At 43.7% G+C, this 23,893-nt stretch overlaps 1 protein-coding gene across 1 annotated transcript in view; it reads left to right on the forward strand.

Moving 5' to 3' along the window:
* LOC306919635 (CUB and sushi domain-containing protein 1-like) overlaps positions 1 to 23,893 on the forward strand; it is a gene marked incomplete at its 5' end in the record, with an annotated part of 687,041 nt that overhangs the window by 360,153 nt on the left and 302,995 nt on the right.

Here is a 23,893-nt window from a genome sequence, read left to right on the forward strand (position 1 = left end):
TCCAACTTACATCGATTTTGTTTTTTTATAAAGATATTTTTTTGGCTTTTTCTGCCTTTATTGATGGGTTGATAGGTTGAACGTAGACTGACAGGAAATGGGGAGAGAGATGGGGGGGATGACACGCGGCAAAGGCCGTCGGGATCAGGAGCTTAGCAGCCTAGGTGCCCAGACGGTTGAGCTAACCACAACAGATGAGCTTTGAATGCAGTCCGTCCATCACATGTCATCTCCATTTTGTAAATATTGTGTTTCTGAGTTTTGAGAGGTTGTGGTCCATTACATCAAAGAAAATGATTCTACATATGCAGCCATTAGCGTCTGAAGAGCTTGTGCTTCTATCAGCTGGGTGCTCAAACACGGCAAAAACCTTTCATTCATCAGAACATGCAAACACTGCCTCCTGGCTCCAATACCTTTCTCACAAAGACGTGTCCATGCGAGGGGCCGGTGCACAGAACATCCTGACACCTCTACTTTCCTATTTTCTTAATATCAAAATCAAAGCCTGTGCAGTATAATGGACTGCCACAGACATGATCCCATCAAACATCTTCTAAATGAATGCAGTGTGAATCATACTTTACTTCACTTTATTTGTTTACTTTGACGGCCCACTGCATAATGAATGTGTAATGAGAATAAGACGTCAATTTATGAAGTTGAACTTCATGACCAAAGGCTAATACAACTTGGCAAGGATGTTTTATAATATAAGCCCTTTCTGCTGAACAATTGATCCCTCACCTTTGCCAAGGTAAGATGCTGGAATCCGCAGATCCGACCATTTTTTTATCAGAGCTTTATTGATTACTGATCAGATGTGAGGAAGAGCGTCCCTAAAATATGGGCATAAACAGCTTAATTCCTTCCTCTTGCTGTCAGTGCTGCCACTGATATAAAGGAGAAGTCCAGCACGCTTCAGCCAGATTGATTGATTGATTGAAATATTTAGTTTGCAGAATTACAGTACATTTCAAGCACAAACTCAATACAAAGGCTGTTAACTGTGAGTGGACGACCCAATTAAGCATTACACTTGTTTACAAGAGGGTCCACCATGTTCAATTCATCAAAACATTTAGAGACGTACAAATAAACACTTCTATATAGAAGAACAGAACAGAGAACAGAACAGGAATTCATCATAATGGAGGTAAAAAGGGAAAAGAAACATATATAGTGAGGGAAAAAGGGGGGGGGGGGGCGGTGGGGGGGATTCATATTTTACGGGGGCCAGTTTCGAATTGCAGCCATCCGTAGGTGCCCAGTAGATTAGAAGGTAGAAGGGCTCGTCGGTGCTCAACGGTGACAACCAGAGACAATAATACCTGGGCACTTCAGAAGACACTACCCAAATATATATATTTTCTTTTTCTTTTTGCCCATTTTTCTCCACAACGTGGTCGTTATGCCTATTGATTCCTCCCCCGCCCCAGACGGTCGGTTTACGTGCAGTGTGAATTATCACGCCCAGCCTCCCTCCCTCCCCCGAACACGGACCAATTGTGTTAGTGTATGCTAACACAATAGCAGCCTCCGTTGAAAATCTGATACCGTGGCTACGGCCAATCAGCGCTGTTTCAACTCGCTGACGTCAAACAACAAACATGGCTGTTGTAATTTGCAACCGTATATGGATCTGGCTATTAAATCGCTGATGAATGATATACTTTCTTTACAGAAACGACTTTTTTTATTTATTTTTAACATCATCATCCGACATATTTTACCGTGTTTGTTAACCAAACAAACACAGTCATTGAGCGCTACTAGTATGTTAACACAATCCATGCCAGTACACTACAATAGAAACGCAGACCAGCGTTTCTATTGTAAAAAAAGAAAGAAAAAATGACGTCCTGGCACAGGGGGTTATAGTGCTTAAAACGTAACCTGTCGTTCCTTGGGTTAGCAGCAACCGGGTTGAACACAACGTCATCATCAATGGCAAAAGACTGCCGCTTTGCCAACGCCCATCTCAGAAACTGCTGCCGTGGGAAGGGCTTTCAGTCACTCTGAATAATGAAGTGAAACCAGATGAAAAATCAGGCTAGAAGGACCCAGGTATTATTTTCTCTGTTGTAATGTGCTTTTTCTCCCAGCACCACCAGTAGGCTCTGCTTTCCCTAAGGATTCTGTTCCTTCCCCTGGGGGCGTTGTTACTGTATATATAATACATGTATTATTATCTCCCTGCTGCTTAAATGCATTACCTGCTAATGTGCTCAGCAGGGAGCTCAGCAGGGAGATATATATATATATATATATATATATATATACTGAACTATGCCAGTGTCAAAAACTGAAGATGAGACTGGTGATCTTGAAGAAATTATTTTTGATTTGCTATATACAGTATGCTATTTTTCTTTAAATGTTTGTGAAAGCAAAACCGCAAGTTAATTATGTCATTGGGTTTTTATAAACATTTAACCAATTACAATGGAAAAGTGCAATGAAGAGAGCTTGCGGCCGATGTAAACATTGCATCATGCAACCACCAGATTAGCCTACATATGGAATAGATTATATATGTTTAATATAATTAAGTATGTTTGTAATGCATTATAGACATGGGGCTTCATAGAAAGTGTTACTACCAAAAATGGTAATTACAACTATTTTAATTGGGAAGTGTCTATAATCTTTTTTTGTATTCTTCCATATTGTTAACTGTTTTCTAAAAGCAATAACTCACTCCAGACCCGTCGGTCCAACAACGCCCTTAGCTGTGATATAATGACAGTATAGGGCCTGTCAGGAGTTATTGGCTTAAATAGCTAGCCCATAGACACAGATGGATACATCAATTATGCACACGTACAAAGACATGCACACAGCAAGACACAGGCACACAGCACACATAATGAATATGTTGCTGCCGGCCCAAACCTTGCATCTCTATATTTCAACATTTGATGTTTTCTTTTGTTGTTTTTTTTGTTTGTTTGCTGAAAAATAACCAATAATAAGCTCTATTTCCGCTATTTGAAAATATATGAAAAGTGTTAAAGGGGAATACCACTCATTTATAATACCACTCACAAGCCCTGGTCCTACCCGTAGCAGAATATTGCGCCCCTGCCTGGAGTAGAAGCCCACATGTGAACAAGGTAGATACTGTCATTAACAGCTCCCTCCGGATATAGTAACTGGTTGTCTGAAACCCACACCGGTGTCCTACCTGCCAGTCTTGGCTGGAATTGCTCCAGCCAGTCTCCGACGGGATGCGGCTACGCTAGCCCTGGCAAGAAAAGCCCAGAAGTACGACTGGCACATCCTGCACAAAGCCACAATAACACCAGCACAACCAGGCAGGCTCAAGTCTCGCCATCCTTACAACAAGGCAGCTCAAGAGATGCTACAGTCGATTCCTGAGGACTTGTCCAGAGACGCCTGGCTGGCAGCATCCTGGAAACAGTCGTGGGAGACGGCCGGGCCCTCCCGGATCCAACGATACATCCGGGACCCAGCAAGTGGTGTAAAAGGAGAAGACATGCCACGCTATCTATGGACCTAGCTGAACCGTCTGCGCTGTGGCGTGGGACGCTTCAAGTCATCTATGAAGAAGTGGGGCCTGTCGGACAGCGCGGCACGTGAGTGTGGCGAGCCTGAACAGACTGCCGGGCACATCATCACAGGTTGCCCCCTATACAGCCCACCCTCAGAAGCTGGCCTTTTTAACTTGGGACCGGAGACGAGGGCATGGCTGTATGACACTAAGTTGGCCATCTGATGATACACAAAAGAAGAAGACAATTTTCAACATTTTCATCATTTTCAACATTTTACTATGTCATTAATATACCTTTAGAGTTGTGTGGAAATGAATAAATACAAATGCGGGGTCTGAAACTGGAGATCTGAAAAGTGGGGTCATGTGATCAGTAACATTATGAAGTACGGCTGTAACGAAGGCTTTCACCTAGAGCTCCATATATGGAGACAACAGTTGCTGACATCAGATCAATGGCCCATATATGGGTATCAGTGTGACACACATCCAGTTGACTGGCATCGTCATCATGACAAGCACCAGTCGAACCCAGGGTATGCGCTTGCATAAAGTGAATGGCAAATCGAGTGGCAAATCGAGTGGCAAAGTGAGTGACAAAGTGAGTTTAATGTCGTTTAACATCATTTAATGCAATCATATTGGACTTTTCTGTTTGGATGAATGGGCTGTCGAGGCCAGAAAGTAATTTTTTTGGCACTCAGTAGGCGTTCCCGCATAACTTCCTGGTTTGATGATGATGTCACGCGCATACCCTCTATTAGATGCACTTCATATTGTTACTGATCACATGACCCCACGTTTCAGACCTTGCGTTTTTCTCTAAGGTATATTAATAACCTAGTACAATGTTGAAAATGAGTGGTATTCCCCTTTAACAAGAGCTTATGAATAAATAATAACTAAATTGGATGCATTGGAACACAAGTTAGACACTTTGACCCAGTGGCTAAGCTGATGAAATATTTCCCACAGTTCTTAAATATACCATGATAACACCTTTGTAGAAAAATACTCCAAATGGGAAGTTGGTCAGATCAGCCGATCTCACAAAAATATCGATACAACCGCTAATCCCCATACTGTATATTTGGACTTGAGTACGCTAATGTCATCATAGACTGCTCTAGACTCCATTATTTGAGCAAGCCTGTCACGGAACGCATATAAAAGACAGGCAGGTTACGACAGTTACGTGGGTATTGCATAACTGGGGGTGGGCCATGCATTTACAACTTGCATCGTCCTCGACTTGTAACGAGTAGGCTGGTATAACCGTTAGTATAATACGCAGACATACTGTATTGTGCGGTTATTATCCGTGTCTGATGCAGGCGACCATGGAACATGAACACAATACATGCATTCATTGTAGTAAGGGCATTTTATCAGGTATTTGACCAATCTGGGAACTAAATCGTTACCAAGAAATTTCTTCACCAATGTGTTTCTAAAGGTGTCTAATAACATGTACTAAAAGTTTGAAATTCAACTCCTGTGGGAAAGTTGAGTTATTAGCATAATATGTGACCATACCCTTAACATCCTATATAAGGCAAAAAAGTCAAAATTTCATCATTCTTTAAGTAGCATGTGACATATGCAACTAGGGTGATTTCATGATTCTGAATCCATTCCAAGCATTAGTTTTGCACAAAAAACACTCCTTGGGCTAAATTAGGCCATATCCACTTGACCAAATGTGCTGACCTCATCACGTTTGTGTGGCCGTTTTCCTCCCAAGGAGTGTTTTTTGTGCAAAACTAATGCTTGGAATGAATTCAGAATCATGCAAACACCCTAGTTTCATATGTCACATGTTACTTAAAGAATGATGAAATTTGGACTTTTTTGCCTTATATAGGATGTTAAGGGTATGGTCACATATTATGCTAATAACTCAACTTTCCCACGGGAGTTGAATTTCAAACTTTTAGTACATGTTATTAGACACCTTTAGAAACACATTGGTGAAGAAATTTCTTGGTAACGATTTAGTTCCCAGATTTTCATAGATTTCTCTTACTATTTGCTGTCTCAGGAGATCCAGTGCTATTGTCCTATAGCTCTGCCCCTGTGGAGGTTTATTTGCGTATTATTAATATTGCCGACCATCTATGTCCACGGAGACGCTGCTCCAATTGAAACTGTGTTTACTGGGAGCTGATGCGCTTGTGCGATTGCACGTTGAGTGAGTAAGCAGGTTTAATGCATGGTTTACCTGCCACATGATGAGGCACAGATGTAATCTGCACATATAGGAGGTGAGCCCACTGCAGCATGCTGCAGGGTTAGTCTACGCCAGTGTTTTTCAGCAGCGCACATCGCTCCAATAACTGGCCACGTGTGTCCCTATGTATGTATGTATGTCTGTCTGTCTGTCTGTTTGGGGTATGAACAGCTGTTTACCCTCAAGCTCCCCAGTCACCTCCTGTCAACCCCCGCATACAGTATGTGCCTCTCAGCCATGTTTGGGTATGGCTCTTCTCTCAAGTACAAATGGCAACACAGAAACGTACAGGTTTTTAGTTTGTTTTGTTTTTTACATTTCCATTATAATGAGAACCACCCTGAAGGGGGAGGTATGTCAGTAAAAAAAAACTAAAATCATAAAACTACAAATATACAAAAATCTGCAATATCACAATGCAACACAAATAAAAGTGTTGTGATCTGCAATCTGCAACAGATCTGCGATTTTCACTTATTTTCTGTTCTGCGTTCTGGGGTTAATACAACCTGACCAGACCGAGCCCAAATGAGGTTCCGAGAACCTTACTGTATGTCAAACAGACCAGTAGATGTACAGTATGGAAGAAAATCCAGAACCTGCATGGCAGTTCACTCAGTTCTTGTAGTCAAAAATAGCGCGCTCTGTGACCTAAAGTAGCACTGTTGAGCAGCCTACAGGGCCATTCACACTGAGCACTATGAAAGTATAACTAACAACACAACTGTACCGTACAGTACAGAGTACAGTACAGTAACTATCACACAATAAAAGTAGCATTGCCCCGCTCAGTTTGCACAGGTGTGATTTTTCTCCTCTCTGTGGCCTGTTCTGGGTAGCGTGTGAAGCCTAGTGGACTGGTGTGGAACACCAGGTGCGGCGATCAGCAGCCAGATATTCCAGTCCTAATTGTTGGACGTTGCAGCAATTCAGGACGGACTGTTGGGTGGTCAGGACGGGCTGTTGGGTGGTCCTTGTAGCATTCAGGACGGGCTGTTGGGTGGTCCTTGTAGCATTCCCGCTGTCCCCTGTGGGTTAGTCTCGCGTTGCCAGACTGTTGCCTCTGGCAATTTTCTAATGCTTCCATCATACATTCTGGAGCAACGGAAGCTCTGATCATGAGCAAGCGATACAGCGGGAGTGGAGCGTCCTCGACCTCCCCACTTCCGTTTCGTCTTTACAGTCGTGCAAATTTATATTCCTCACGGTTTTTGGGGGGGGGGGGGGGGGAAGCGGAGTAAAATCTGCCATATCTTCTGGCACTCCAGCGCCTTTATTTTGAAATATGCTGGTGCATCCGTTGTGTTAAGACTTACCCGTGTCTTCCCGTGCGGTTAGGGTTAGGTTAGAGTTTTAGGTTGTCCTTTCAAACGGGCAGCGATCAACGCAGACGTTGCCACCTGGATCAACTACAGGTCTCCTCCGGGTCTGCTCTAGAGGGGTGCGACAACACAAGCATAACACAAAAGCTAAACAGAATCCAGGTCTGGTGAGTCGCGGGTGTGTGCGCGTAACGAGCACGCATACGCAGCAAATTCACGGGACCGCGCCCGCCGTAAATACGCTTGCGATGTTGCCCCTCGACTTCTCCGCACGTACAGAAAAAAAAACGCAGGTCTCGTTGAAAATGAACTATAAATCGCTTCCTGTTTGAAAGGCCCATATTGCACATCGGACCAAAGATATGCACCCGTGAACATGTAGATCAGCTATTTATTTGCCGTTTGCCATACATGGTGTTGTGATGTTATGTAATTGAATGCAAATGAGCGCGACATGTTTGAGGTTGTGTTGGTTGTCAAGTCAGTTCTCTGAAAAATAGCCTACGGTGGTGTTTCCTCCTCTGTAGTGCAGTTGTGTAACAGAGGGTGTAACAGACTGTTTACATGGAGACATGAGGAGCTGTGTGTGTTTAATACAAAATGTGTTCTTAAAGTTTCTCAGCCTGGGACCCAAAAGCTAAATTCAGTGTCTGTCTCACTGTCTGGGACCCGCGGTCACCAAAACACATCAATATTGAGCGTCTGTCTCCCTAGGACACCCCAGACATGCACGTACGCAGAAATGCACGCACACATGCACGCACGCACGCACGCACGCACGCACGCACGCACGCACGCATGCACGCACGCATGCACACACGCATTGATCACTGAAAGAAGCAGGAAAAAAGAGAGAACTCCAAATCTCTTCTTAAATTGCACCTCCCCCCCCTTTTTTTTTTTTTTTTTTTTACATCAGTTGTAGATGATGTGAGTAATAATGTTGTCACACTGTGGCTTCTGCCTTGACCAGTCCAGGACGGTGTTTGACTCCGCCTGCCTTGTTAAAGGCCATAGCGCCCTATATATATATATATTGTTTTTCCCGCCACAAACAGAGCTTCCTAGTGATCAAACCAGGTTCTGAGGCGGCCGCTCTGCCTCCGCTGAGCCACTGTACTGTACATGTATCAGGATCAGAGCTATAGGCTCAATCAATCTTTATAATGAGGTGTGTTTTTTCAACCAGCACGTCTATTCTGGGCTCTGTTTTCTGAAAGGGCTGCAGCCCCGAGGTCATACTCACAGCATAGTCTGTTAGTGTACTAATTTGTCCATGGATGCCATAGTATAGGAAAAAAAGAAAACGGTATTGTAGTACCAAACAGTGTACGAAAACAGTCAATTATGGATCATTTATGGAGAATGTAGCTATATCCACAGTATGTGAGAGCATGACCCCCAAGTACTTTACTTTATAAGTACAATTTTGAGGTATCTTTACTTGAGTATTTCCAATTATTGATACTTTTACTTCTGCTCCACTACATCTCGGATCTAAATGTTGTACTTTCACTCCGCTACATTTATTTGAAAACTTTAGTTACTTTGTAGATTTTGATTATTACAGTTAGTTTGTTAGTTAAGTTTTGTTAGTTTGTTTGTTAACTAACTATTACAAAACCAAAAAAAATAAACCACTTCATTTCGGACATTTGAAAATAGCAAATCTACAAGCTCACAATGCGTCGCCACACATTGTAGATCTGCTATTTTCAAAAGATTTGTATAGGCCTATTTGAAAACTTGAAACGGGACATTCTGAGTACATTTACTTTTGTTGAATTCCGGACTCTTACTTGTAACAGTAACAGTATTTTCACATTCCACTTTTGATACTTTTACTTAAGTAAAACATGTGAGTACTTTTCCCACCACTGCACAAAGGTGAGGGTGTGAGTGTCCTGGCAGAACACCACAGGGGGTCAAGTTTCCATGGCCACTAGATATTCCCCATAAATTATCCCTAATTGACCATTTCCAGGGAGATGTTATAATTAACAGCTGGGAAGAAATACAAATTAAATTAAGTTTGTGCAGTTATTTTTGGCATGGCGGTATGGGCATAACAAGGTTTTAAAAAACCATCACAAACGAGTTGGGCTGACCCAAGTGGCTTGTTTGGAATGAATCTAATATATATATATATATATATATATATATATATATATATATGTATATATATGGTTAATAAAAAAGGGAAAGTGCTAGGAGGAGGCAAGGGCTTTTATACGCGTTTTATTTTCACTGACACGCAGCAAACTTCTCTCCGATTTTCGCATTGGTTTTCGCATCGGGGATGCGGTCATGTTGATGAATATTCCGTGACTACTCTTACTTTTTGACTCCATATCTAACATTGTTCCGCACTGCTCACTTTGCACTAGGTGTGATTTTTGTTTAGTAGGCCTATGTTATTTAGCATAGCAAATAGTAACAGAATCCATTGAAAGAAATCTCTTCTATCAATGATTTGTGGTTTCAACTTTCACCCATATACATGACATATCTAATTGGATTCATTGCAAACAGACAGGTGAGCCCAACTCTTTTGCAATGTTTTTTGAAAACCGTATACCCATACCTAACAACATGCCACAATTCAAAGACGGAATGCTCAAACTGTATGACCAAGTGCTCAAACGTTATAATTTTTTGAAATTATTCCTTCCCAGCTATAGTTTAGTGTCACACACTCCCACTCGACTCAGGACACATTCAGGACAATTCAACAGCAAACACGGGGGAGTTGGGGATCAAATGGGAACTTGCTGCCAGTTCCCAAGTGGCCGGCTGGCCGCTCTACCGCCTGAGCCACTGCTGCCCTAACACAGCTATAAGCTCTGTCTGCAGCAGATGAGTCAGCCTAAACGGAGTGCCATGGTCTCCAAACGCATCCTATAGTCATTGCTGGCCTGCAGTGTATAACTAACCAGTGTTTCCAACTCTGTCTGAAGAGCCAGCTCTGACCCAGCTCAAATGAAGCGATGTGCCGTCCACTTTCAGTTGTTGCTGCTAAACGAGCTAATGTTAAATGTCAAGTCAACAGTAAATTAGCTTGTGGACTAGTCGTATAGCGAGGAGAGCAGGGAAGTGGAAGATCAGGCAGATTTTGCAAAGAGTGTGGATGAGGTTTTCAAAGAGCGCAAGGCTTCTCTCCCACAGCGAGCGGCAGAGAAGCGGCGCTCCAATTTGTGCCCCAGTGCCACTGATACACTGAACTGAAGCATGACTCATGCACAATGCGGTGGACCCATTCATCCTGTCAACAATGGAGTGTGCTACGAGGAGGGGGGGAGGAGAGAGAGAGAGAGGCTTAGTATTATAGTATTAGTTTTATAAAAGTGTTCACAATTGGGATATTCTATTAATGGAATATTCTTCCATTAAACAGTCCATAACTAGACTCGGATTAATTGCAATTCTCGTTGTACCCGAGTGCCTGCTGTAGACGGCACTCGCTGTGACACGTGGACAGAGTTTGAAGTTAGTCGTTCAGATCATAGGCGATTTTAGGGGGGGGCATGGGGGGCACACACACACACACACACGCGCGCACACGCACACGCACTCACACACACAGCTTAGTTCAACCAATTGCCTGTAGTATAATATTAAATATTTCACTCCACTTTTCTTCCTCGGCTTGTCTTGGCATGGTGCCAAAGCTGTTTTGGGCACGGTGCGGCGCCGAGGCACAATAGGCCTGCAGGAAGCGCAGTCAGGCTCCCACTGTGTGTTCGTGTCAAAAGAGTGCGTCGTGCTCTTTGGGAAAATGGGCCATCAGATGGAAAATGGAAAACTCTGCACGTTCAATTATGCTATATATAAAAAAAGAAAAAGTAAGTTGCAGCAAAAATCCAGATTTGTATGTGTGTAAACGGTCCGCATTGTGAGAGCAGCAGCAGGGGATCTTTTTTGAGAACTGTGATCACACGGGCTTGTTGTTGGTATATTATCATTCCTCTCCCGCGGTGTGATTTCAGATGACCAGATGGCAGTGAGCCACCATACTACCGTACTGTACCAATGCTTGAGCAGGGGATTCCGTCAGGGCAAGAACCATTTAGTTTTAGTCACATTTTAGTCATCTGAAATGTTTTAGTGTTAGTCTAGTTTTAGTCGACTAAATCTACAGTTGATTTAGTCGACTAAAATGCATTGTGGCGGACCTTGATGGTGTCGTAATGGCTGATGTTAAACTTGCAAGCAACTTGCAAGCAACTGCAAAATGACTTGTCTTACTTATACTGGATCTTTTGTCCACTAGTCCCTTCCTAACATTTTAGTCTAGTTTTTATTTGTTGACTAAATTGTCCATATATTTAGTCTTACTTTGAGTCATCGTAGCTTAGTTTTCATGTAGTTTCCATTCAGTTTTCGTTTGTGAAAAAGGATAGTCGACGGACATTTTTCATCATAGTATTAGTCGACGAAATCATATATATTTAGTTTAGTTTGTTTATTAGACTCTTAACCACTTAGAGGTAAACCCTCTAGTAAAACACAGTGGTGGAATGTAACTATAGTTACAAGTACTGTATCTAAAGGGCCACTTCACCCCTTTTGCAACCAGATCTTATTTGAATGATGTTTAGGACACACAGAACATTTTCCTGGGGTGCATTGTTCTACTGTATGCGCTCTACAAGCGCTTTTACTGTGATCTGACAGACTGCTTCACAGTAAAATACTGTATTCATTTAACTCGGAGAGTGTACAACAAATTATAACCAAATGTACCCGTATGAGTCAGAGTTAAATTAACACTGCTTTTCTCGCCGAACTATAGTCGGCAACAATACCTGGAGCACCGTACAGTCACAAGCAGAAAACAAGCATGCAAAGCTATTCATCTTGGCTGTAATATACACCACACACATTCGTGGGAGTCATACCCTATACAAAACCGCTGAGCAGATATGGAACAGAGTACCTGCTGCAAAACCATAGGCCTATTGATAAATGTATAAATAAACAAATAAAAAGTGCAACACGCTGCGATGATAAACTACAAAATAACGGCCTATATGTGAGCATCAGTTTGTTGTTGTTGTTGTAACAGCTTGTGAAATGTGTTCGCTCATTCTTTTCAACTGCAAGAACCCTGACTTGCCAGCATAGCACACCCATGCTGTGAAGACTGCATACACTATACACTCAAAGGAAGCATGAATCAGTTTGTAGAATTACTATGATTAGCAGGGACGAATAGTTTTCATAATCCTCACGGGGGCCCAAAAAAGTTGTTTTGTTTTCGTTTCACACTACACTCAAGTGTTGTGAAATGTAAAAATAGTAAAAAGGTGCTCCTGGGATCAATCGGGATAACACATCGATATAGAGCAAAGAGGAGATCCGGGCAGACTTAATGTTAAAAGGAGGAAAACTTTATTGAACCGACATGTTTCGACCTATACGGTCTTCATCAGGGCTTACTTATTTGTAACACTTTTTAAAGGTATATTCAGTGATTTGACTTAATTCAAATATCACTTATTTTTTCTTTTTTTCTGGATAATCCTCCCTACTATAGAGTGTGCTGACCATATAAGGAGTTCCTCCCTGTCCCCAGTGAGCCCCTGGGGTCAAAAAACCCTAGTTTCAGTTTTGGTGGCGGGTGGCAAAGCCTTCATCCAATCAGGATGAGAGGGGCCTTCCTCCAATCATGATCGAGTGGGCCGGGCCTTGGTGCACATGCTGTTGGCCTGTTGCACTTCCCCCCACTGTAGAGCATGCATGTGCACATTTTGTTACCGGGGCGGAATGGGTGGTTTTCCAAATCACCCAAATCACTGAATGCTCCTTTAAACGTGTCACAGTGTTTAGTTTATAAACAGAAGAGCATGTTTAAATGCCATGATTGCAGGCTAGTCCTGTCCGCCTCGGCAGGTTCTGTGTTTTGTCGCTGGGGCGGCGGAAGGTTTCAACGGCAGGCTGGCAGCCAGGGTGTTCTTGCTGGTGGTGGTTTCATTGTGAACAAGTAGCCTAGGAGGCAGAGTACAGTAGGCTACTGTAGGCTGGCTATGCATGCATACAATTACCTACCTGGCAGGTTAAGCACCCATATTAGCATTTCAATGCCTGATCTGCATGTGTACAAGGGGACAGGCAACGCGGACCACCCCCCACCACCCCCCCGCCCGGACAGTGAGGAAAAAAGACGTGTTAAGGTGCCAGACTTGGGTGGTTAGAGCGGCGCGATTACATACAAAGTCAATGCAAGACGAGAATTGCACAAACGGGACGAACCGAGGCGAATATATATTCAGCTCCAATTCCTCATGGGGGCCGAGATCCCTGGTCCAATTCCTCATGGGGGCCCTGGCCCCCCTGGCCCCCACAGACTCTACGTCACTGATGATTAGGCATACTGTTTTGGCTTTCTGGAACATAATGTTAAAGCTGAACCTTGGTGACATTTAACATGAATCATCATGTATTATTATGATTATCAAGGGTGAGGACATGTGGAAATCATGTCATAACACTGACCAATGCATTCTGTTTGTCAAGAGCTGACGCTGGAAAATCACTTCTAGCCTACATAAAACAACACATTTCAATCAGTGGCAGTTTAGGCTGCCAGTGATTTTTACTGCATACACTCTCGACACACAGAAGGCATTTTGAAGTGCAAGGCAGAGGTGCATGCATGCGTGTGAACTGTGAATGTGCACTGTAATGTGCACACTATACTGTAAAAAGAGGAGGCTACAGCATATGGGAGTTGTGACTTAACCATCTGACCGTTTTGCTTGGTTATGTTTCATATTGAGCAAAAGCTGACGCTGATGGAGAGATAAAGGAAGAGCATGAGAAAGGAAATTAGGAGGTGACAGCGCACGCACGCACACACACACCATGACATCATCAGAAAGAAAGACACAAATGGGTCGGTAGGAAAAAATAACATAATAATTTGATACGTTGAGAGAGAGAGAGAGAGAGAGAAATGAAGAAGACGGGGAGGTGATGCAGCAGTGTATATATTGGTTCTGCTTAGTTATGTTTGATATAGTGATGCTGCTGCATGATGCTGTATCCGCCATGAAAATTACTGCTGTATCTGAATCAGCTCTGTTGCTGTACAACCTGCACACGGAAAAGTCCTCAGACTTAATCTAACTCTGAGTGTGTACACAAAATTAACCACGCATTTGTATGCACTATGAGTTACACATGGATAGATTAGCACTGATAGAGGAGGATTTGACTTTGGCGCGTGTGCGTGTCTCGTCTACTTTGATTGTAAGCAGTTCAAGATGAATGCAAATTGGTGTGCATGAAATTTCCAAGCATAATGCCATCTGATGACATCAGGGAGAACCTGCAGTGTACTGTATACAGTATGTGTGTGTATATATATATATATATATATATATATATATATATATATATATATATATAAATAAATAAATACAACTAAACTCTCTCTCTCTCTCTCTCTCTCTCTCTCTCTCTCTCTCTCTCTCTATATATATATATATATATATATATATATAGAGAGAGAGAGAGAGTTTAGTTTTATTTATTTATATTTTAGACCTTTTTTCACACACATTTCTAAGCCCTGGGCTAAACTAAGCCCCAGGCTACAGAATGCGAAGGCCTAGCTTAACATAATTTCACACTTTATTTATTAACCCATGGCTTAGAGTAAGCCCTGGGTTGCACACCGAATCAGAGCCCACTGTTAATGGTGTTATAGAACACTCCCATAATGCCACTTGTTTACATGATTCAAGTTAGAATACAAGCATCATCGATTGAACAACGCATGTGCCTTTGCTAAGGGGGGGGGGGGTATCCCTCAGCAATTAGGACAGGGTATTCCACGTTCAAAGCTGAAAGTGTGAAAGCCTATAGTTTCCTTTGGCATAACAAAACAGACGAAAACGGGATCGGGTGAGGCCAGTGCCAGTGAAACGCGTGAAAAAGCAACGAAGAAGAGCCCTCAATCCGGCCGACCCGGACGTGCTATATCTATTCTTTAGTCCGTATCTTTAGTCTAGCCTCACTCCAGGCTGTGGACGATCGCCGGGAGGATCATTATTATTAGCGCGAGCTCGGATGAATGTTTTATAAGCTCCCAAACATGGTACTTTATCCCATTTTGAGCAGAAAATACGGTGGGGAGAAAGTGAAAGAAGTGCAGAAATGTAGAAACAAAGGCAGTTGAAGGAGCCAGCGCTAAAACCATGAAACTCTCAACTTTCTGCGCTGACAAAAAAAAGTGGTCGCACCGAAACGGGGACACCACGAAGGGTTAATCCACCACATGTGTTTGGATGTACTCATAAACTCGTGACACACAACATATTACAAAAGTCTGAGGTGTGTGTGTGTGTGTGTGTGTGTGTGTGTGTGTGTGTGTGTGTGTGTGTGTGTGTGTGTGTGTGTGTGTGTGTGTGTGTGTGTGTGTGTGTGTGTGTGTGTGTGTGTGTGTGTGTGTGTGCACGCTTGCTTGCACATGTGTGTGTGGGTGGAGCTGCCCTGTCTCTCAAAGCAGCATGTGTATCTGTGTGTGAAAGGTTCCCATTGATTCAGTCCCTCCAGTTAAGGAGCAGATAGACCGCTGCTATCAGTCTCTGCATTTCAACAGTTCATCAGGATCATTCATACGGTGATGAGTTCGTGTTGATATATTTGCCTTTTGTTGACAGTGCCAGTTACAAATATGTTAGTGCATGTAGGTCATGTCGAAAGGCTGGGAAGAAAAAAACAAACAAATGATGTCTCGATTCAATCTAAAAAATACAATAACGATGTTGTGAATCTGCCGTGAACCAGCCTGTACCTGCCTGGCATATTTGTCACGCTTAGTCGCGCATCGCTGAGCAGATTTTGCCGGCCATGGTTAAGTAAATAAAAATAAAATATCACTGCATCACACCAGGGTGTCCTGTTTGTGATGAATGTCCTGCTCAAACTGGATTCAATTTAATACACGGCAAAACCTTCATTGTCAATCCAAGCCACTCACGAGATATCTCGAGGAAAGCTACTATTACCATCTGGGCCATCCACGAGAAACACGAGATTTGATTAAAACATACTATTGGTATACCTTTTTTTTCCCGCTTACGTTGCTAGCATCCACAGGCCTCCCATTGTATAATCTGCAGTAGGCCTACACAGTGCACGCACTTGCGCTTATTAGTGTTTTTGTGTTTGGGACCTTTTAAAACAATAATCCAAGCTCGCGCTAAGAACATGTATTGTCCGTGAGTCACTACACAGCCTAGAGTGAGACTATAGACTACAGATATGTTAGTACACAGCCCCTAGAGTGAGACTATAGACTACAGATATGTTAGTACACAGCTTAGAGTGAGACTAGACTACAGATATGTTAGTACACAGCCCCTAGAGTGAGACTATAGACTACAGGTATGTTAGTCCACAGCCTAGAGTGAGACTAGACTACAGATATGTTAGTACACAGCCTAGAGTGAGACTATAGACTACAGGTATGTTAGTCCACAGCCTAGAGTGAGACTATAGACTACAGATATGTTAGTCCACAGCCTAGAGTGAGACTAGACTATACAGATATGGAGGGCTATCACTTCCGGGTCGGGCAGATGTTGTTGGGTCTTCTTCTTTGCTTATGTCGCGCATTTCACTGACACTAGCCTCACGATCCCGCCTATGGTAACGGCATGGAATCGGTTAACTTTATTAATTTGTAATTATGAGAGTGTACCATTTTAGCAGAAAGAAAGAAAGCAAGAAAGAAAGAAAAGTGTGCTCTCAAGAGAGACAGTTACCATCATAATGACAGGTTTAGTGGGGGCTCGCCATCGCTGCAATCCATTTCGACACTCTTCAGCTGTGTGACAGGTAGCTAGGGGCCACATACACGCGCACATGCACGCATATGCACGCACAGACATACGCGCACAACCCCACACACACACACAAAGACACGAGCACACACACACACACACACGAACACACACTCACACACAGATCACTCACCTTGAAATGTATTTGCCCCAAGCGAATCCCAGAGCATGGCGAAGAATGTCTTATAAGCTGGCAGACTTTTGATAGAATGTCAGATTTTAGGCAGAGAGGATAGATGGATAGATACATGTGCCATTCCAGCTCTCCACGTGGTCCTGATATGTTCCTAAAGGGTTTTCCTGCAGGTTTTATTCACAAATTAGCCTAATGCTAATTCTACTGCTTTGTTACAGAAAATAAGTGAACTCTCTCTATTCAAGGCAGTGTTGTTTTCGTCGACTAAAACTATGACAATTTTTTTTCGTCGACTACCTTTTTTCACTGACTACATGGAAACTAAATGAAAGCTATGATGACTAAAACTAAATATAGTGACAATTTCGTCAACAAATACAAACTAGACTAAAATGTTAGGAAGGGACTAGTGGACAAGAGATCCAGTAGAAGTCATGCTGAAGTCATGCTGAAATAGCAGATCTACAAGCTCACGTTGTGAGCTTGTAGATCGGCTATTTTCAGCAAGTGTAAAATCAGTTATTATGGTATCAAGGCCCGCCAAAATACATTTTAGTCGACTAAATCAACTGTAGATTTAGTTGACTAAAATCGTATGATATTTAGTCGACGAAAACTAGACTAATAATATCAAAGTAATATCAAAACATGTGTTTTTCAAAAGTCGGCCTCCTGGTGGCGCTATAACAGGCTGTTCTGTAAATTTTGGGACAGAGGTTCATCGTTGGCATCCAGGGAGTGTGTGTGCACAATTTGGCATCGACCGGCTTAACGGTGCTGGAGATTCACAGACGGACAGACGGACGGAGTGCAAAACATACTCTCTCCCCATGCCTTCGGCCTGGTGGAGACAACAAACAACATTTCAGAAACTATTTGGTTTTCTAAGAGAGAAAGAGAGAGTGTGTCTGAAATCGGGTGAATATAAAACTGGCCCTCAAGCATTGATTGATTGAAATTTGTATTCAGTTTGTAGAATACGTACAGTTGAAGAGAAAGTACAAGTCACAAAAACTGCTACTGCGAGGATATAACCAGGAAAAGCACTAGGATTCACATCAGGGTGCTCCATTTTCAAAAATAAAATAAAAATCACACCCGTGTGAACTGAGTGGTGTTAGGTCTTATATAGACTGATCAGCTGTGGTCTGACGTAATGTCTGACGTAATGAAATCACACCCGTGTGAACTGGGTGACCATAGCAACCATGCTAATTTTTTGGTACGAACAGACAGACAGACAAACTAACAAAGCCAGTCGTAAGAGTGGTTTACACCACTCAAAAAAGGGGCAAAACGTGTACAGTATGAAAAAAACAAACGAAAAAAGGGTGGGGGTGGGAGGGGTTTTGAAGGAGTCTAGGAATTCACATTTATTAAAGGCCGTTGGCCACTTTAACCCAGGAGTCCCTATTTTGGACATGTCGTTATAGGCCAATAATATCTAACATAAAACATTAGGTAAGAAATATGCAACGCGGTAACAAACGTGCTTCAGCAGTCAGCATTTCCCCTCTCTCTCTCCACGAGACGTGACCATCGGCTGAGACTGTGATTGGTTGAGGCACAACATGCCTCTATTTAAGTTGGAAAAACTAGTAAAAAAAAGCCATTTAATGGCATCTTTAAGGGTCAGTGTATTAACAAAGCAGAGCAATACAAACAATTATGTTACCATGGAAACAGCCCGCCAGCCTCCAACAGAAACCCTGCCTAGCACTTAAACACCCATCGTCTTGGAAATGTCAAGTCCAATTTGTTCTACAAGGTCCCATGCTGGGCCTTGACATGAAATGCTATATTTGTGTAATGTCACCCCATGAGGCGCATTTACTCACTGGAGGTTATATAATTTGCAAATGGTTTTAGTTTCCTTTTTCCTGGCTTGTTCATTCATAAGCCTGATTGTCTGGGCAAAGTACCTATTTAGAAATCTGCCCTTGGGTCGGCAGCTTCAAAGCTACTTGCCATTGGTAGAATTCTGTTTGATCTTTGATTTGCTGAGACAATGTCCGTCGTATGTGTGTTGGGTGGAGGGGAGCGCACATCCACTGATGTGCTGGGATGGGCAGTCCACTCCGCACTACCCACTACAATAATAATGAATTGCATTTTTATAGCGCTTTTCCAAGTGCTCAAAGCGCTTTACAATGGTTCATTCATTCATACATTGGGAGGTGAAGCGGCGAACAGTCGACGACAGCGTCCTCACTTCCCACATTCACACACCAATGGTGGCAAGCTCACACCAACCGACTCAATGGAGGCAATGTAGGGTTCAGTGTCTTGCCCAAGGACACTTCGACATGTGGACAGGAGGAGCCGGGATTCGAACCGCCGACCCAGGGATCATTGGACGACCTGCTTTACCTCCTGAGCCACAGCCGCCCTAATGTGTTGGGTGGAGGGGAGCTCACATCCACTGATGTGCTGGGCTGAGCAGTCCACTCCACACTACCCTCTACAATGTGTTGAGTGGAGGGGAGCTCACATCCACTGATGTGCTGGGCTGAGCAGTCCACTCCACACTACCCTCTACAATGTGTTGAGTGGAGGGGAGCTCACATCCACTGATGTGCTGGGCTGGGCAGTCCACTCCACACTACCCTCTACAATGTGTTGAGTGGAGGGGAGCTCACATCCACTGATGTGCTGGGCTGAGCAGTCCACTCCACACTACCCTCTACAATGTGTTGAGTGGAGGGGAGCTCACATCCACTGATGTGCTGGGCTGAGCAGTCCACTCCACACTACCCTCTACAATGTGTTGAGTGGAGGGGAGCTCACATCCACTGATGTGCTGGGCTGGGCAGTCCACTCCACACTACCCTCTACAATGTGTTGAGTGGAGGGGAGCTCACATCCACTGATGTGCTGGGCTGGGCAGTCCACTCCACACTACCCTCTACAATGTGTTGAGTGGAGGGGAGCTCACATCCACTGATGTGCTGGGCTGAGCAGTCCACTCCACACTACCCTCTACAATGTGTTGGGTGGAGGGGAGCTCACATCCACTGATGTGCTGGGCTGGGCAGTCCACTCCACACTACCCTCTACAATGTGTTGAGTGGAGGGGAGCTCACATCCACTGATGTGCTGGGCTGAGCAGTCCACTCCACACTACCCTCTACAATGTGTTGAGTGGAGGGGAGCTCACATCCACTGATGTGCTGAGCTGGGCAGTCCACTCCACACCACCCTCTACAATGTGTTGGGTGGAGGGGAGCTCACATCCACTGATGTGCTGAGCTGGGCAGTCCACTCCACACCACACCACCCTCTACAATGTGTTGGGTGGAGGAGAGCTCACATCCACTGATGTGCTGGGCTGGGCAGTCCAATGGTGAGCTTGCCACCATTGGTGTGAATGTGGGAAGTGAGGACGCTGGCGTGGGGACTTCCCCGTGGTCCGACCTCCCGTTAGTTCGAACATGCATTAAGGTTGGCGAACATGCGTGCTTGCGGTTATGTTTAGGTTAGGGTTAGTATGGTTAGTAATGGTCGAACTAACGGGAGGTCGTACCAATGCTATGCTACCCGCTGGCGTCGGCTGTTCGCCGCTTCACCTCCCATTGTATGAATGAATGAACCATTGTAAAGCACTTTGAGCACTTGGAAAAGCGCTATAAAAATGCAATTAATTATTAATTGTGGAGATAAGAAGGTGCAACACCATTAATAGCTTTATAAACGAGTAAAATAATTTTAAAATCAATCCTAAAAACCACCGGAGCCAGTGTAGTGAGGCTAAAACTGGAGTGATGTGATCTCTCATCTTAGTTTTAGTTAAAACTCTAGCTGCCGCATTTTGGACAAGTTGCAATCTGTCAGTTGTTTTCTTTGGTAGGCTCAGAAAAAAGGGCATTCCAATAGAAGACAAAAGCATGGATCAGCGTTTTGGCATCGTCTAATGACAGACATGCTCTAATTTGTGAGATGTTTCGAAGATGAAAAAAGGCAGTCTTGGTAGCCTGATTAATGTGCTCAATGAAATTCAGCTCAGAATCGATTATAACCCCCAGGTTCTTTAAGGGCCAGGTTGTTCTCCTGGCACCATTGTGTCTGGTTCTGCAACTCTCTCTCTATAGCATGTCACCGTCATGTCGTCATCGACACCCACTTTGAATGCTATCAATGCATTGAAAGGGACAAAATCATGTTTAATCAGATGTCCGACATTACTAACGCTAAATCTAATCCTGACTCTAACGCCAGGGCTCCACCGGACGCGTTGCGTTGCGTCTGCGTCGCGTCAAAAAACGCACCGGTTCAATTTTAATGCACGCGTCGCGTCTCCGTCAACGCGGGCAGTGGAGCCACCCTTCATTGATTAAAAAGGGAACATTCCCTGACGGTGACGGAGACGCGACGCTGACGCGCCCGGTGGAGCCCGGCCGTAACCTTAACCTCAGTCTTAACCGGCAACGCAAGTTCCCATACCTCATATCAGTGTAACCGGCCACTTAAGTCCCCATACCTCATATCAGTGTAACCGGCCACGTAAGTCCCCATACCTCATATCAGTGTTAACCGACCACGTAAGTCCCCATACCTCATATCAGTGTAACCGGCCACGTAGGTCCCCATACCTCATATCAGTGTTAACCGGCCACGTAAGTCCCCATACCTCATATCAGTGTTAACCGGCCACGTAGGTCCCCATACCTCATATCAGTGTAACCGACCACGTAAGTCCCCATACCTCATATCAGTGTTAACCGACCACGTAAGTCCCCATACCTCATATCAGTGTAACCGGCCACGTAGGTCCCCATACCTCATATCAGTGTTAACCGGCCACGTAAGTCCCCATACCTCATATCAGTGTTAACCGGCCACGTAGGTCCCCATACCTCATATCAGTGTAACCGACCACGTAAGTCCCCATACCTCATATCAGTGTTAACCGGCCACGTAGGTCCCCATACCTCATATCAGTGTAACCGACCACGTAAGTCCCCATACCTCATATCAGTGTTAACCGGCCACGTAGGTCCCCATACCTCATATCAGTGTAACCGGCCACGTAAGTCCCCATACCTCATATCAGTGTTAACCAGCCACGTAACTCAGTTGACCAATGCGCGTTGTTGCTGTCAAAACAGTGGCCGTGATCAACGCACAGAATGCAGCCTACTGAGATCTTGGCAGGTCACTAGACGTCTACGGCATCACTCAATGCTCTTGATTAATCGTGATTTTGTCCCTGTCAATGCATTGATAGCGTTTGAAGCGGTCATCGAAGTCACCGAACTTGACCACTGAGACAGTCGAGTCTCACTGCAACTTTCTAGTTTTAACTAACACATCTCTCAGAATTTGTGCGCACGCCTCACAATCTAATTCCTGCCATTAAAGCCAGCGCCCTGTCAGCTAAGGAATAGATTTCAAGGTGCTTCTAGTGGTTTTTAACGCATTTTGGGCGGGAACCCCTTTTGGTGTTAGCATTATGTTATGCTTTAGCTATTGAAAAATAGAAGATCTACAAGCTCATAGCGCGCCACCGAGTGGCGCGCTACGAGCTTGTAGGTCTGCTATTTTTGAAAAAAATATATGTTTCTACGACTGACATAGAAACATAGCTTTTTCAGAAAACTGTCATTTTCAAACAGACATTTTTAGAATCTGATCTCAGGTCCAAATGGGTTAAATTGCTCTCCATTATCTCCTTTCAATACAAGCTCTTCATATAGATCACTCCGATTCTCTGAATCTCTCACATTAATCATACCCTCGTTCCAAACGAGCTGAGTGGGCCACTCAATAGTATGGCACGCACGCACGCACGCACGCACGCACGCACGCACGCACGCACACACTCACTCACACGCACACAATTATTGTTTTCTATGTCACCTGAAGAAAAATGGACTCTGAAAGACTGTTTTCTTCCCTAATATGATATTAGCTGGGGCACTTGAAGTCCCTGAAACGGTTAACTGCTGCTTCATATCATTTATGCGCAGTCACATATGCACACACGCATGCACGCACGCACGCATGTATATTCATTAATTTTATATATATATATATATATATATATATATATATATATATATATATATATATATATATATATACCTGTATATAGACACACAGTATATCACATACATTCAGTCTTTGATCATGGTGAAAATATTTTTTTTAAACATTGTATCATGGTTAAGAGATAATAACATGAGTTGAGAAATTAATATATATTTGGGTTTTTATGGAAATTGGTCTCTGATTTGGTGGTATACCAGTGATGTCATATGTATCGCCCTAATTTGTATGTATCCCCCTCTGGCCTGACGTCATACACGCGCCAGACACTGTGAAATGGCTAGGATTAAAATATGAACTATTTTTAAGGGCGGTATAATGTTTAAAGCCATATAAGGCTTATCACCCAGGGTTCCTTTTAAATGCACAGTGATGGGGGAATTAATACAATATGTTTTGTAGATGTTTTTTCCAGTCCTGTGGGACTTGCCGTCGACCTGATGGCAGTAACCATGGAAGGACTGTGGAGGGGATGAGGGGGGAGACTTTCCTCAGTTCCTGATCACTGACTGTGTGTACAGTTCAGATAGGGGATTTTGGGGTGAACCAATTATTTTCCTGGCCTCACCAGTTATGCGCTAGAGTCCTGATTCGTGTTTAGTTGTTAGGGCCACTGCAACAGGATGAAATGTTGAAGGTGTGTACAGGGTCCATTTAAACCTGGGTTAAAATTACTTTAAAAGAGGTGAACTTTCAAAGGTGCTGCCAGTCAGTGTGCTGGGAAAAGAACAAGCGGCCTCTGTCTCCGTCCCCAGGTATTTAAGAGATTCTTGTTCCACCAGCTGCCCTTTC

This window comes from Electrona antarctica, assembly GCF_951216825.1.
Source record: "Electrona antarctica genome assembly, chromosome: 3".
Classification (NCBI taxonomy): domain Eukaryota; kingdom Metazoa; phylum Chordata; class Actinopteri; order Myctophiformes; family Myctophidae; genus Electrona; species Electrona antarctica.